The sequence below is a fragment of the Lissotriton vulgaris genome, chromosome 12 (assembly GCF_964263255.1).
Source record: "Lissotriton vulgaris chromosome 12, aLisVul1.2, whole genome shotgun sequence".
In the NCBI taxonomy this organism is placed as follows: Eukaryota; Metazoa; Chordata; class Amphibia; order Caudata; family Salamandridae; genus Lissotriton; species Lissotriton vulgaris.
The window spans coordinates 77,717,711-77,733,566 of NC_141700.1; positions in this window are offsets into that span (position 1 = coordinate 77,717,711).

Sequence of the window (15,856 nt, forward strand, 5' to 3'; positions counted from 1 at the left end):
AAGTGGTACATGGGGTGGCTTTCAGTCCTTTTTCTTGTGCGAGTTGTAAGTGGGGCTGTTCACCCCAAAGGGAGCTAGAGATGGTACCAAAAAAACCCTATGTATAAGAGGAAGGGGGCAGATAGATCGCATTTTAGATGCTCGAGGTAAGTGAATGGGCTTTCAGGGGTCGAGGCGGCTACATGTGATTCACAAATCAGCTGTATATATGTCAATGCCAGATCTCTCCCCAAAAATGAATGGAAATCTGGGATACTAATAACACCTCTAAACCTGATCTAGTTTTTATTACAGAAACATGGCTTGATAGCTACTCTACGCCTCAGCTAGCATTGGTGGTGCCGGTTGGGTATACTAATGAGCAACTGCGATGGCAGACCGGGAGGTGGCGCGACAATTATTTTTAGAGATATTTACGAGCGCAGGGAGGTGAGCATGACCACAGTGGGGGATTGCGAGATAATGTTGTATCAGCTCTTCCTTAATTCTACGAGTATCTTGGGAGGAGCAATTATTTACAGACCCTCTGACTATAAGTCACAGCTAGCAGCCCAGCTATCTGCACTGCTGTCTCGATTGAGTACGAACATTTTTTTGCTGATTGGAGATTTCAATCTTCATTTTTAGGATGAAACAGATTCCTTGAGTAGCACTCTAGAGATCGAAATGCAAATCGTACAATTAAACCATTGGATTATGGGTGTGACCAGAAGAAAATCAAGATATGACAGTAGCCTTAATCTTACGAGATCTGTCCACAGCTTTCTATATGGTGTCGCATTCCCAATTAAAACATAGGCTGCATGAGGCCGGTCTGCATTCTGATACCTTGCAGGGGTTTGGATCTTTTTTGAGCAACAGATCCCACTCCATACAACTGACCCCTTTCAATTCCACCCCCCATGCTTTCCCAACTGCGACCTCCCTCATGGGTCGTTTTTTTAGCTCTTCCTTGTTTCACATGTATGCCTCTTCTCTGGTGGGCATTGTTCAGACCTGGGGCTTTGAGATCCTCGCGTATGCTGATGACACCCAGCTTATTATTTCTATAGACGAGAGACACATAGACACAAGATAACTTATTTGGCTGTCTATACGATATACCCAGATAGATGCAAACACATTGTCTGAAAGGCAATGCAGACAAAACCAAAATATTGCTCTTTGGAGGGGCAAAATAGTGTGAAATGGCGAGTGGTGGCCTTCGCTTTTCGTCCTGCTCCCAAGTCACAAAGAGTAGCTAAGCACTTGGAATTTGATTGGCGATTCTCTCTCTATGCAGAATCAGTAGAATGCAGACCGTGGGAGATGTTTTGGACTCTTATGAATAGTGAGGAAACTTTTTCGATGGATCCCGGTAGTTGGCAAAGGAATCCAGGCACTAATTATGAGCAGGTTAGACTATGGCACTGCGTTATATCGCGGAATATCCGAATAGTTGTTTAATTGCCTTCAACCCATTCAAAATGAGGCAGCCACACTTATTTGTAACAGCACTAGACATAGCTTGGCCTCAACTTGTCTCACCTGGCTTCCGATGCGCAAGAAAGTCAAGTTCAAGCTATTATATTATGTACACAAGGCACTTCGTGAGACTATGCCAGCAATTCTGCCTGACAGTATTTATGGACAACCAGTACAAGTGTTTCCATTTACGACTCAAGCTTTGGTGTGTAGCAGACCAATTAGAGAGGCCAGAAGGGTGGCCGCTCTTTTAAGCATCTAGCAGCACACCACTGAAATTCTCGGCCTCTGGAAATTCGTCTAACTGGAGATCTCCTAAAATACTTTGCTATTAGTGGTCTTGAATCACAGAGCCTGACAGCGGATCAAGTACCAGAACAACTACCACACAGTCACCGGAGGAGCACAAGAGATAAACTACTTGCAATTTCAAAAACCCTACAGCTCAGTCTTCATCTCGATGAGATCTCCATTTGCTGTAAATCTTGGCAGCTCTCTCGTGTTTATGCATCATGACTCATTTCAAATCATTTCTTTTTTTCTAATCAAACATACTTACCAGACAGCATCTCCTTCAATCCTGTATCCTCATCTCATATTCCCACTATCTACTCCTTCCTTCTTCCCCACCTCTCTGCCATACTTATTCATTTCCCTCTCCTTAGGTTTCTTTCCTGGCCCCATTAACTTAGTTTTTACCCTGCCTATAACTAAAAAGCATTCTCTTGATTGCTCTGGGACGTCTACATTGCATCTCATCTCCCTTCCCCACTCCAAGGTTCTGTAACACACTGTGCACCATAATTCTTTTTCTCAGGTTTGCGTTCTGCCAACTCTATTGTGATTACTCCACCTGCAGTATGAAGCCATCTCCATTCTACTTATTGTGCCACACTCTAATGTAGAATTTTCTTCTTTATTTTGTCCGATGCTTTTGATATGATGATCACAAGAGCCTCACCGCTACTCTTTCGTTTGTTGGTCTTTACGGCACTGTTCCTTCATCATTTTCTTCTTATCTCTTTAATCATACTAACTCAGCCTCCAGGGCTAACACTTCTTTTAGCCTTGTCAATGGGTTTCCCCAGAGCTCTTTTCTTTGCCCCCTTCCTTTTGCCACCAATACATCCCTACTCAGATATTATTCTCCCTTTTAATATTTCTTATCACTCCTATGCTAAGGACTCACAACTCTTTAGTGTACTTTTATTGTTCACTCCTGCCCTCCACAACTTTATCTATACCTTTTTTCTATAATTTGTTTCCTTGATGTCCACTTAGACACCACATCCCAAACTACTAGGACATAGGTGGGAAAAAAGAGCAAGATACTGACTTCTGTAGTACTCTTTCTGGCAGATACACTACCTAACCAAAGATTCCTCATGTTTAGAATATTCCCCAGGCGTCAGACTGAATCCAGAAATTCTCACAGCAGGAGTCCTAAGCTCGCACTCTAGCTGAAATGCATCTCCTCAAAAGAACTTCTCTGGGAACGCCAACACACATACGTTTTGACAAGGCTCATTGTCAACAGTGGCAAAACATCCATCCGTCCAGGGATCTCCACCCCTGCCTAAAGATGTCCTACACCACCTAGGGGTGCAACTGCCATTCGTAATTCTGCCAGGTGCTGCTGGGCAGAGGTTGGGCGCTATGGCATTCAAAGATCCTGTCAGGTGATTTACGATCTGAGAGATGGCTTCAGGTTATGCAGGCAATGAAGCTGCTCCCACGACAAGTCCTCTTCGCAATTGAAGCCGTCCAGTAGCTTAAGGTCCAAGTTGAAGGAGAAATATAAAAAGTCGAAGCAGTAGTCAAACCCATCCCCACCACTCTCTTTTCAAAGAGAAGTTGTGAGGCTTACAAAAGGCCAATAAATCATGCTCCCGCTTTCAGATTGAGGTGCTGATTCCAAAACTGCTTCCAGTGCGCCCTTAATTCCCAGGCCATCAACTCCAAAGGTGCAGTGCCTCTTGACTTAGCACCCAGGACCCACCAATGCCATGCATATTGCAGTACAACAGGACATTGGGGTTGTCAGTGAAAACCTGCACTAGCCACCCTATGATGGCAGAAAGGCCTTAAACACCAAGGTAATGGCCCACAATTCCAAAAGATTGATAATGAGCCGGGTTTCAGCCTGAGACCTAGCAGTGATACATACATCACCACCACCAGCTCTGGGTGGGGAAGGAGAGGTGTCTGCTGTTCAGGTTGCTGTTGAGCAGCCACCACTGCAGATCTCGTGCAGTTTCCTCCAAAACCTGAATGAGATCAGACAGGCTTCCCTGGTGCTGAGTGCGTGAGGCCAAGAAGCCTCAGAGCCGCTCTCACCAAGATCCAGAACCAAGGCTGAAACATCAAGATCATAGCCTGACTATCCTAGACTTGTTGCAACGAGACCCAGGACCCAAATATCCTGGACTTAACGTGGCAGAGGAACTAAACCGTTTTCAATACTGCTTCTTTTAAAAAGAAGTCTTTGCAAAGGAGTCAGGTATAACTTTGGCTCGTTGATCAAACGCCTCAAAAATGTCAGGAGGTTCACCGTTGCCTGGAGGTGGCGCACGTGGGCTGTGGTGAGCACGCCTTCAAACAGCCAGTCATTGAGGTAGAGGAAAAATGCTATCCCCACCTTACGAAGATGTGTAGCAACCACTGCCAGATTAACACTGAGGGGTGCTGCTAAGGCCAAAGGGGAGCTTGGCAAACTTAGAATACTCCTGAGCAACATTGAACAGAAGGTAACATTGGCTGGACTGCAAAGCGGGCACTTAAAAACATGTGATCTGTAAACCCAAGGCTACCATTGATTCACCCGGATCCAAGGAAGACAGAACCAGAGCCAGAGTCAGCATTTTGAATTTGTCTTTCCTCATAAAGGAATTTAGAGGGTGAAGATTTGGAATAAGCCGTAGGCCTCCATTCTTCTTTGTTACGCAAAAATAGTGGGAGTAATATCCTGTCCCTATTTCCAAGTATGGAACCCTCTCAATGACCTCTTTAAACAGAAGAGCTTGCAGCTCTTGAAATTAGATGGAGAAGTGCTCCTCTGAAAGCCGCTCTGATGTGGGCAGATGTTGCAGCTGGTCAGAAACAAACAAAACTGCATAGTACTGTAGGAAGGTGTGGAGTATCCATCTGTGGGGAATGATGAATTTAGCCAATGTTTGATCTTGCCTTTAAAGGTGGTTGTGCGCTGCTAAAGGAAACTAAAGCACCATGGGGGCTGATGCCGCATGGGGGGAACAGAGTAGAATGGTGACCTGTGCGATATCTGCTAGATCGCTGTCACTGAAAGGTGCTGGAGTGATTGTTGTGGGGTGGGTGGGCTTGGTGTTTTCTTCACGACAACACTCTGGAGTAGCCTATGAAGGGTCGAAACTAACCAGGAAAATTTCTGGCAGGGGTGGAAAGGCCAAATAAAAGCTCAGTGGCGCTACTTACCTTAAATCGTTCCAGGGAGGAATCACACTTTTCACCAGAAAGGCCAGATTGATCAAAAGTAATATCCATAACGAATGCCTGCACATCTCCAGAAAAGCCTGCTGATCACATCCACTGGTGGTGATGAACCATCACACAAGGGCAACCGGTCGCCCACAAAAATCAAGACCAGCTCGACTGCCTCATTTGGCTACATCTAGCTGTCACGAATAGTTTTAAACTTCTCCAGGAACGCTGCCACGTTCTCATAGGCCATGTCCCAAAGTGCATGCACATAACTGTCAAATAGGCAGGCTGCATTCACAGACCTCAAGGCTGGGCTGGTCGAAGAGAACACTTGTTTCCCGAACACGTCAATCCTTTTCAACTCCTATCTGGAGGGACTGTAAGGAATGAATCAGGATTCATTTTGCTATTGGAAGCCTAGACCACCAAACTCTCAGGGGTAGGGTGCTGTGCAGGAAAATCTGATTTACCAGGTGCCGGTCTGAGGCATCTGGCCACCTGGCTGTTGACCAGTGGGCAAGAGCAAGGCTTAGACCAAGTGACCATAAGCATGTCAGCTAGAGCGTCACTGAATTGAAGTAAGGGCTCAGATGAGGCCTGTCCAAGGTGCAAAACCTCAGTATGGACATTAGTCTTGATTCAACAGAAGACAGTTGGAACTCAGCTGCGCTTCTCATTAAAACAGTAAGGGAAGCACTTTCCTCCACTGGTCGTCTTAGGGGCAAAATCAACATTGCATCAGGGAAAGTATCAAGCCCACTGGCCTCCTGTAAGTCAATGAATGAACTGTCATCATCATAATGTGGGGGTAAATCATCCTCATCATCACCATTGTCATATCCAGGTGGTGTCAAACTCTGCTCAGAATCTAAACCAAAAATCTTATGGAGCCTATTAGGACAATTCCACATTAGTGGGAGTCTATTACATGAGATAGACTGTACGGTGACCTGGTGTGCTAGAGTGAAGTCGGTCCGTGACCTCGGTCGGAGTCGAGATATATTTGGCTCAGGTCAGACATCGGAGTCTGTACCTGATCAGGACATCTCCGAGTGATAGGCGGAGGAGAAGGAAGTTCCTAAAGACAGATATTTCAGAGTAGAACAAATTGATATAATGTTTAAACTTGAATAAAACTTAAGAAGAAAAAAATGATGATACTTTTAGTAGTAGGGTTGCCAGTAATGCACCCACTCCTGAAATGGTAATTTATGTTTGTTCAAAAGGTTTCATAGAACAGAACTGCAGCAGTCACTGACTCTACACTGTAACTACTACTTATTCTGCAACAAAATATCACTCACATAGACCTCACTCCATCTCTGACATCAATCAATCAGGCAATTGAAAGCGCGCTACTCACCGTAAGGGTCTCAAGGCGCGGGGTGGATAAGCAGTTCCATTCAGCCATTGAAGTTGTCGTAGAGATTTTTGATCTTCAGGTGGAAGTAGGTTCCAAGCTTGTCGCAGAGGTTCTGGGAGGGGATGATGTCCGTGGCTTCGCTGTGCGGCCTCACATTAAATTTCATTCAAATCTAACATACCACAGTAGGCTCAATTGTACTATAAAATTCCTCAAAAGTAATTTGCTAAGCAAAAGGAAGCTAATAGGAAAATGAAATTTGTGGGTGAAGTGATTCGTTTTCTGATTTTTAACAAAAGGACACCAGTCTAGTTCTGAATTCAGTGAAAGTCGTTTATGAAATGGGCTGGATTTCTAAAAGAACAGTGTCGCTTCGCAAGGTGTAACCATTGAATCCCTATTATTCAGTGAAAAGGGAAAATTATATCAATTACTGATGGGAAAAAGCAAGAAAATGGAACTCAACTACAAGGTTAATGTAAGATAAAAATCAACCTCACAGCTCTCGTTTTTGACCACTAATTCAGGGCAGGGATTGTCACAGAAAGTGATCACTATACAACTCACCACTGCTGCTAACAACTACCCATATTCAGTCTTTTTGTCATCTTAAAAACTTTGAGGAGCAAAAACATAATCCTGTGACAACCACCAATGTCAGTGTTGTGCGAACCACAAATATATGTATTTTGGAAGTTGGTCATGATTTTCCCGAAAAATATGCTGCAAAGTTCTTGCACATAGAGCCAAAAGACGGCCTCATAGTGGAGAATTTTAAAAATACGCAGTGATAAGGAGGAGGAAATTAGAGTAGAGGAGGGATCTAGCTGATCATTATTATTATTATTATTATTGCATTTATTGAGCGCACAGCTACCCGGAGGTTTCCCGGCGCTTGCCTTGGGAACCCGTCCTGGCTTTTCCCTGTGAGATAACCCCTACAGGGCATCCCCAAGGTGAAAGCCAGGCATCCCGCCGCAGGGGGGCCGTTGTGGAGATTAAGCAAGCTTAATGCCCAGAGTTGCAGAGTGAGAACCCATGATTAGAGCAGGCACCGAAGCGAGAATTATCGAGTCCGTGGACATTTGAGCTCAAGACCCTGCCGCGTCGGGAATTGAACCCTGGTCCCGGGTCTGACCTCAGCTTCCGGGTCTGCCTGCTCTACACCGTGAGCCACACTTCATCACTCCCTAACGTGAAAATGTATGTGTGACCGCACACAGACTAAAACACCCATTTAAAGAATGCAACCCTTCTGTACTTTCCTTCATAGTTTTGCAGTATCTCTTTTTAGTTTATCTCTTTTTCTAATTCGTCTTTAACCACTTCACTGTAGTCACTCTCAAATGCGCTACAAGCATTGCTAAACTCTTGCAAAGCAAAAGGTGCCTTTCCTAGGCTGTATTCTTAGCCACCTTTAGCAGCAGGATCTGATGTCACTAAGGCATTTGTAAAACAGAAACCAAAAAGATCTTCTCAGAGGGGTTGGATGAGGAGATTGGCTCTGCCGCTGGGAGAGGAGAATGGGAAAGTAAGGATAGGAAGATGCTTGAAATAAGAAAATACCGAATTGATGGAAGCATTTCTTCGTGGCTAATATTTTACAATAAGATTGTCTGCGTTCATGTGAAATTGAACTAGAAATGTGCAAAATATCTAAAATTCGAGTCAGCATTTTTTGTACTTCTTTTAATTTTTTATTTTTTTTTACAATAAATTAGGAAATCTTTTTGTGTTGCAGTAGAATACAGCCACACAGCTAGGCTTTGTCGGTGAAAAACCTTCAAGTTTACTATTTGCGTATACAAGTTTAGCAAATATTTTTGGGTGAAAATCCGCTCTGCTAGATTTTGCATTCTCCTCTGGGCACCAGTAAACGGATATGTAGACAGTGAACGAGAAGTGCGAGTATTCCTTATTTAATCCAGCAGATGGCGCTGCACTCCATAATGTAAATCAGGCCCTGGGGTCCTTGTCAGCAGACAGACCAGTCCAACAAGATTCCTGCACAGAGTAAACGTGTTTTGGAAAGGAGTGGTGGTGTTTGTTTTTAAGTGAAGCTGCAAAGAAATATTCACAATTTCTTGAATCAGCAATCAAAAACACATTCATTTTAAAGATGTGGTATCAATTTAGATGTAAAAAAAACATTTAAAAGATGTATTATAGTAAAACATTTGAAAGAGTCGTCAGAGCTTAGAAGCGGTATCGTGTGATTAAGCACTGTGCAAAAGACACGAAGCTATCATCATTAGACCAATCCTAAGAAATCTACAGGAAATAGCCCAATCTAGAAAAGAGGGTGGTAAAGGGAGGACAACATGATGTGATATAAAACTACAAGAAACAAAAATTGAGAGATTAATAGAGGCAGAGCAAAGAACAAAGTGGCTACTGCTGGAAAAAAGCCAGAAAGTGAGAAGAGCGCAAACTAAAAGCAACTAAGAGGAGGAGAAACAAATACAAATATGTAAACTAGCAAATGTATAACCTGTCTTGCAACGGGTTGTGGGTTTATAGGGGAATAGGGTGGGAAGTAATTTAAATATAATTAATTAAATATGTTAATTTATTTATTGGTATTTATTTTGAATTAATTGTTAATTAATTATTAATTGGTAATTAATTAAAATATAATTGGTCAATAGTTTTAATTAATTGATTAATTGATAATTATGTTAATTTTATTAATTTATTTTCAGTAGTGGGTTGTGCGTTTATAGGGGAACAGGGTGGGAAGTCATTGAATTATAAATAATTACATTTTTAAATTTATTTATTGCTTATTTTAGTTGTAATATTTAATTTTTTATTAATTGTTAATTAATTTAGTGTTAATTGGTAAATACTTTGTATTTGTAGGTAAATGTTTTTAATAATTACATTTCATTTGTATTTTTAATTGATTAATTAATATATTATATAAAATTGTTAATTATTTTATATTATTTGTAATTGGTATTAATATGTAATTTATTTTAATTTATATATGAAGTATTTACTTTCCCTACTGTTTCACTCACTGGAGTGGGAATAGTAATTTTTACCCCTATGCTATCCAACGCTTTCCCTACTGTTGCACTCTCTGGAGTGGGAATAGTAATTTGTCCCTCTACGCTATCCAACGCTTTCCCTACTGTTGCACTCTCTGGAGTGGGAATAGTAATTTTTACCCTCCCGCTATCCAACGCTTTCCCTACTGTTGCACTCACTGGAGTGGGAATAGTAATTTTTATCCCTACGCTATCCAATGCTTTCCCTACTGTTGAACTCTCTGGAGTGGGAATAGTATATTTACCCCTACGCTATCCAACGCTTTCCCTACTGTTGCACTCTGTGGAGTGGGAATAGTAATTTTTACTCTCCCGCTATCCAATGCTTTCCCTACTGTTGCACTCATTGGAGTGGGTATAGTAATTTTTACCCTCCCGCTATCCAACGCTTTCCCTACTGTTGCACTCACTGGAGTGGGAATAGTAATTTTTACCCCTACGCTATCCAACGCTTTCCCTACTGTTGCACTCTCTGGAGTGGAAACAGTAATTTTTACCCCTACGCTATCCAAAGCTTTCCCTACTGTTGCACTCTCTGGAGTTGGAATAGTAATTTTTACCTCTACGCTATCCAATGCTTTCCCTATTGTTGCACTCTCTAGAGTTGGAATAGTAATTTTTACCCACCCGCTATCCAATGCTTTCCCTACTGTTGCACTCACTGGAGTGGGAATAGTACATTTTATGCCTAGGCTATCCAATGCTTTCCCTACTGTTGCACTCTCTGGAGTGTGAATAGTAATTTTTACCCCTACGCTATCCAATGCTTTCCCTACTGTTGCACTCACTGGAGTGGGAATAGTAATTTTTAATCTTCCGCTATCCAACGCTTTCCCTACTGTTGCACTCACTCGAGTGGGAATAGTAATTTTTACCCCTACGCTATCCAATGCTTTCCCTACTGTTACACTCTCTGGAGTGGGAATAGTAATTTTTACCCCTACTCTATCCAATGTTTTCTCAACTGTTGCACTCACTGGAGTGGTAATAGTAAATATAACCCTCTCGCTATCCTACGTTGAAAATATTGTATATGTTTTGTTAATAATATATATATATATATATATATATATATATATATATATATATATATATATATATATATATATGTGTGTGTGTGTGTGTGTGTGTATTAAAATATTTTTTTTTAAGTTACATTAATTATTTATTAATTTTAAGTTTATTTTAATATTTTAAGTATGTTTAAATTAATATTTACTATTATATTAATTTTGAATTGTTTTTAAGACATTTAAAAAATTCGATATTTTGACTGTCTATATTTTGTACAACGATATTTTGGAGTCAATATTTTTGTACTTACCTGTTTGAAGATAGGAATTCAATATTCTGGCATTCTATATTTTTTCCACGATATTTTGGCAGGTCGATATTTTGCTCCTCGATATTCTGTCAGTGATCCACTGCCGTTGCTTGTGATGAGTGGGTTGATGGGGAGGGTCCCACTGCGGGACATTCCTTGGGAAGGCTCCTCGAGACTGTGAGTTATAATTGGCACAGAATATGTTCTTCTAGCGGCGGAGGCGGGATGAGGGGCACTGACATCCACCTCGAATCTACTTTTAGATAGTTGGTTAGTTAGAGTATGGGCGACAGGCACACTGCAAATTGGGGGTTGGCGATTGCCGCGCGCAGGGGTGCAGGGTGGAGGGAGGAGGGATGGGTAAGTTGTTGGATAGTCATTGTTTTCTTTTTCATTTTTTTGCGTCAGGTGATAATAATGTAGCGGTATGCCTTTTGCATGGGACGGATGGCACAGGATAGTCGAGGATCAGGGATGAAAGTGCTGAGTTGGAATGTGAATGGTTTGGGCGACAAGATCAAGAGAGGGATGGTTAGCCAGCTTATTTTTTTTTTATTAACTTAATACTTTGTTGTACATCCAATTTGCACACAGCTCTTATCGCCTACAACCCGGAGGCCGGCAGCATTCCAAATTGTCACAACATTTCAGTCGAGTCATATATTACACAGCCTACATGCCAGCATCCCAGAGGCCTGGCGGAAAATCGAGTGATGGAGGGACAAATAGTAATGTAAAGCATACAATGGGGTCAAAGCAAGGACTTCCCACTACTCCACTGTGTGTCCATGAGGGGGAACCTTCCCCCGCCCTTGTTACCCCCTACCATGCATGACATCCGACCTCCCTGGTTGATTTGCTAGAAATAGTGCCGATTCAGAAACAGTGCAACCTACCCACCCCCCAAACTACCCCCCCCATCCCAACAGCCTCCCCCCAACCCAACGTGTGCCTGCTATCCTAGTGTGTGGTACTGTCTCGTACAACGCCTGTGTGTCGGGGGCGCAATCACTGCAGTCCAAGTATCTACGATCGTTAGAGCTGGGACCAGGCCCTCGAGTGGCACTTCCCCCCCATCCAAGTGTAACTCGTGTCCCAACAAGGCGTCCCTCCCACTGCGCATCACCAGGCAGCCCGAGTTCAGTGTCAGCGGCACACACCCGGGGCGTCCCTAAATGTCTGCAGCATCGCATCCCAGGCGATCCGCGACCCCGTCTAGAGTTCCTTCCTCCCCTGCGTTCTCCAGGTCAGATCCCGAGTCTGCAGAATCTCGAGTATCCCGATAGACCCTGTACAGACCCCAGAAATCCTTGGGGCGATTCCTGGGAGGAAGCAGTTTGCTGTATGTCTCTGACTGTGTACAGCAGTAAAGTAAGTCCGTCGCCCATCTTTTTTTCGTCGGTAGTGGCCCCCTCATCCAACACACCGCTACCGTACGTTTGGCAGTCAGCATGGCTAAGTCGGCCAGTCTCCGCAACGCCACAGGTAGTGGTTTGGAGTAACCAAGCAATGCCATGGGCGGGTCAGGTGGGACATCCATCGCTAGAATCCGGCCCAATTCGGAGAATACCTCTGTCCAGAATCTCTGTATTCCTGGGCAGGACCAAGCCATATGCAGGAAGTCCGCGCTCGGGAGTCGGGAGACGACAGCGTTCGCACTCCGCGGATCCTCTCAGACCATACCTATGCAGTCTCTCCGGGGTGTAATACACACGCTGCAAGTACTTGAAGTGAATGAGCCTGTGCCTGCTATTCAGAGATATTTTTCTGGTCCTGTTGCAACAATAACTCCACATCTCGTCAGTGATCTGCATCTGGAGATCTACCTGCCAAACCTCTCTCGCCCTAGATTGTAAGCCACGCCTATGGCGGTCCCCCATTTTCTTAAGTCTGGACACCAGTTTACCCGAGGCCGGGTTCTTAATAACATAGGTGAGTTCCGGAACCTCCGGTGGTTCAGCCAGCCCCGGACCGAGCAGTTCCAGCAGGGCACTGCGTACCCTATGGTACTGGAAGCTATGCAGCAGCGACTTCCCTGACAGTGATTGCAAGACCTGGGGGAGAGTTTTCATTGTGCCATCAAGGAACAGATCTCCTAGCTTGGTAATGCCCAGCTCCTGTAGAGCCTTCACGACCCCTCTCTCCGCCAGAGGGGGTATCCACACAGCCCACTCTAAAGACATGAGTGGAGAGTATAGCCTCTCACCGTCTTGCTGTCTAAGCAATTCATGCCATGCATGATTCGTAGCTCTGATGGAGTCGAGCACCCCAGTTCTACGATCCACCGGATGACAAATCGTGGCCGGGAGTGGGACCGGTTCCGCAAACAGCCGTTCCAATTTTACATGCGGTATATCGGGATTACCATGAATCCACGTGTGGAGATGAGACGCCTGGGCTATTCGATAATGCTGTTCGAGGACCGGCGCGCCCAGACCTCCCTGCTCATAGGGAAGGGTCAAAATCTTCCACTGGACTCTGGGCTGTTTACCCCCCCCCCCCCCACGCCAACCTGATTAGGACTTGCGTGAGGCGCCGAAAGAATGATCGAGACAGGACCACTGGAATGTTATTAAAAAGGAACAAGAACCGAGGCAGCACCACCATTTTCATAATCGCAATTCGCCCCATCAGCGACAGGGGTAGTCTACACCAGACCTCCACATCGTCCACCAGCTTACTGTAAGCTCTACCGTAGTTCTCACGGACCAATAACTCAGGGTCGGTGTGCAGACGAATCCCCAAGTACCGTATGGAGTCCGTAGTCCACTGCAACTGGTACTCCGCAACAAACAGGACAGTCACCGGAGTCAATGGTAGTGCAACCGATTTGTCCCAGTTCACGCGTAGCCCAGATAATGCCCCAAATCTCACCACCTCCCGCAACACTGACGCAAGATTGGTTTCCGGTTCTCTGACATATAGCAAGGTATCATCCGCATAGGTGGATATACCAATCTTGTACGCAGGGAAGCTGATCCCCTCGTATTCGTGGTATTCTCTAATCGCACACGCCAGGGGTTCTGCCACCAGTGCGTACAGTAGTGGAGACAGAGGGCAACCCTGTCTCGTGCCTCTACTTATGGCAATGGGGTCAGTGACGATGTCCCCTAATTTCAGACGAGCAGAGGGCTTATAATAGAGTGCACCTAGCATCTGAAGGAAAGGTTCCCCTAGTCCACTCTTCCGCAGCACCCTCAGCATAAAGGGCCACTCCACAGAGTCGAACGCCTTCTCCATGTCTAGAAATATCGCAACAGCTTTGTTGTCTTGCTTCACGTGTTGCATGGTGCCCAGGACCGTGCGGAGGTTATATGTCAGGTTCCTTGCGGGAACAAACCCCGCCTGTTCCGGAGCAACCATTTCCGGGACAATTATAGCCAATCTCGCAGCTAGGACTTTCGCGTACAACTTGGCGTCCACGTTCAGGAGGGAAAGTGGTCTGTATGAGCCGCATTCCCTGGGTGACTTCCCCAGTTTAGGGATAGTGATAAGGAGGGCCTCTCTCATAGATTTCGACATGCTACCCTGTTGACATATTTCATCGAAAAGGGACATCAGATGGGGTACGAGGGTTTCCTTGAAAGCCTTGTAAAAGGCCACCGTGAGCCCATCCGCGCCTGGGGCGCTGCCTGATCTCATACCTTCCAACGCCTCTAGGATCTCGTCTCGCTGTATGGGCATCATCAAGAATTCCCTTTGGAAATTTTCCAGGAAGGGCATTTTAAAATAACTAAGGTAGTCGTCAATCTCCTCCTCCATATGCTCAGACCGGGAACTATAAAGCTTAGAATAATAATCCTTAAATTCTGCAATGATGTCAGCCTCCTCTGTAACCACCTCTCCAGTGGATGTCACTAGTTCCTCTACGACAAGTCTGGGTCTACTACTGCGCATCAATCAGGCCAGTAACGATCCTGGGCGGTCCCGCTCCCCATTTGTCCGCGCCGTGGCATACTTCCCCATATGTTTAACCTCCCTGTCTGCCTCCTCGTTGAATTCCGCGATCAGTTTTTTAATCTGTTCTTCTGTATCAGCGTCCGACGTGCGCCTGTGGTGCTTCTCTAAGTCAGCCAATTGCGTCTCTAGGCTTTTGAGCCTGTGTCTAATAGATTTGAGTACCCCAGAATAATTTGCCATCGTCATTCCCCTAATGTACACCTTAAAGGTGTCCCACACCGTATGAAAACTGTCCACCGACCCCAGATTAGTGTCAAAGTATGTCTCTATGTCTTCCGCAATCTCCCCCCTAAAAGCCTCGTCTAGTAGAGAGTACGGTGGGAACCTCCAAGTAAACGGGGGGATTCTCCTAGCGGGAGCAGCGAGGAGCAGAATCAGGGGTGAGTGGTCGGACAGTGTGCGTGGGAGAATTGTACAATTTTTAACCGAATTCAGTAGGGTGGAAGATACAAACCAGTAATCAATTCTCGTATGTATGTTGTGGTAAGCCGAGTAATGAGTGAACCCTCCCCGGCCTGGGTGTCTGTGTCTCCATATGTCTACCATGTCTAACTTGATTAGTTCCGAGTGCATAAGAACGGCGGATGCCGCAGGACCACGAGGCGACCCAGCCGACCGATCCAGGTCCGGGTGCATCACAAAGTTAAAATCCCCACCCCACACCATTCTGGAATCAAGATATGTCCTGCATGTGTCAGCGAGGGCTGTGTAAAAAGCGGGGTCATCGTAATTGGGACCGTAAACATTCACTACAATTAAGTCATGCCCCTTGCCCGCGCATCGTGAGATGGTGTATCTACCCTCCGGATCCACATGCAAAGGTGTTAACATTAATTGCGAGTGGGGGTTCACCCATGTTACCACCCCCCTAGAGTGGGTAGTGAAACCAGCTGCCACACAATTGCCCTCCAACCCTCTCACAGATAACATCGTACTGGTAAGTGAGAGGTGTGTTTCCTGCAAGAGAGCCACATCTATTCGGTGTCTGTGAAGGTAACTCATCACTTTTCTAAGCTTGCGATAGTCATTTAATCCCCGTACATTCCAGGTCAACACCCTCAGTAGATCGGGGCTTCCGCCCCCGGTTAGATCCTCATTGTCCTTCATCTAGCTTCAATACAAGCGGGTAGTGCATCGCAGAGATTCTTGGACCCCCAAGCGACACAGGTAATACCACAGTAGCAATAACAAAGATCATAACACTAGGCAGTGCAAACTCTTGAAATCGAACTTCCC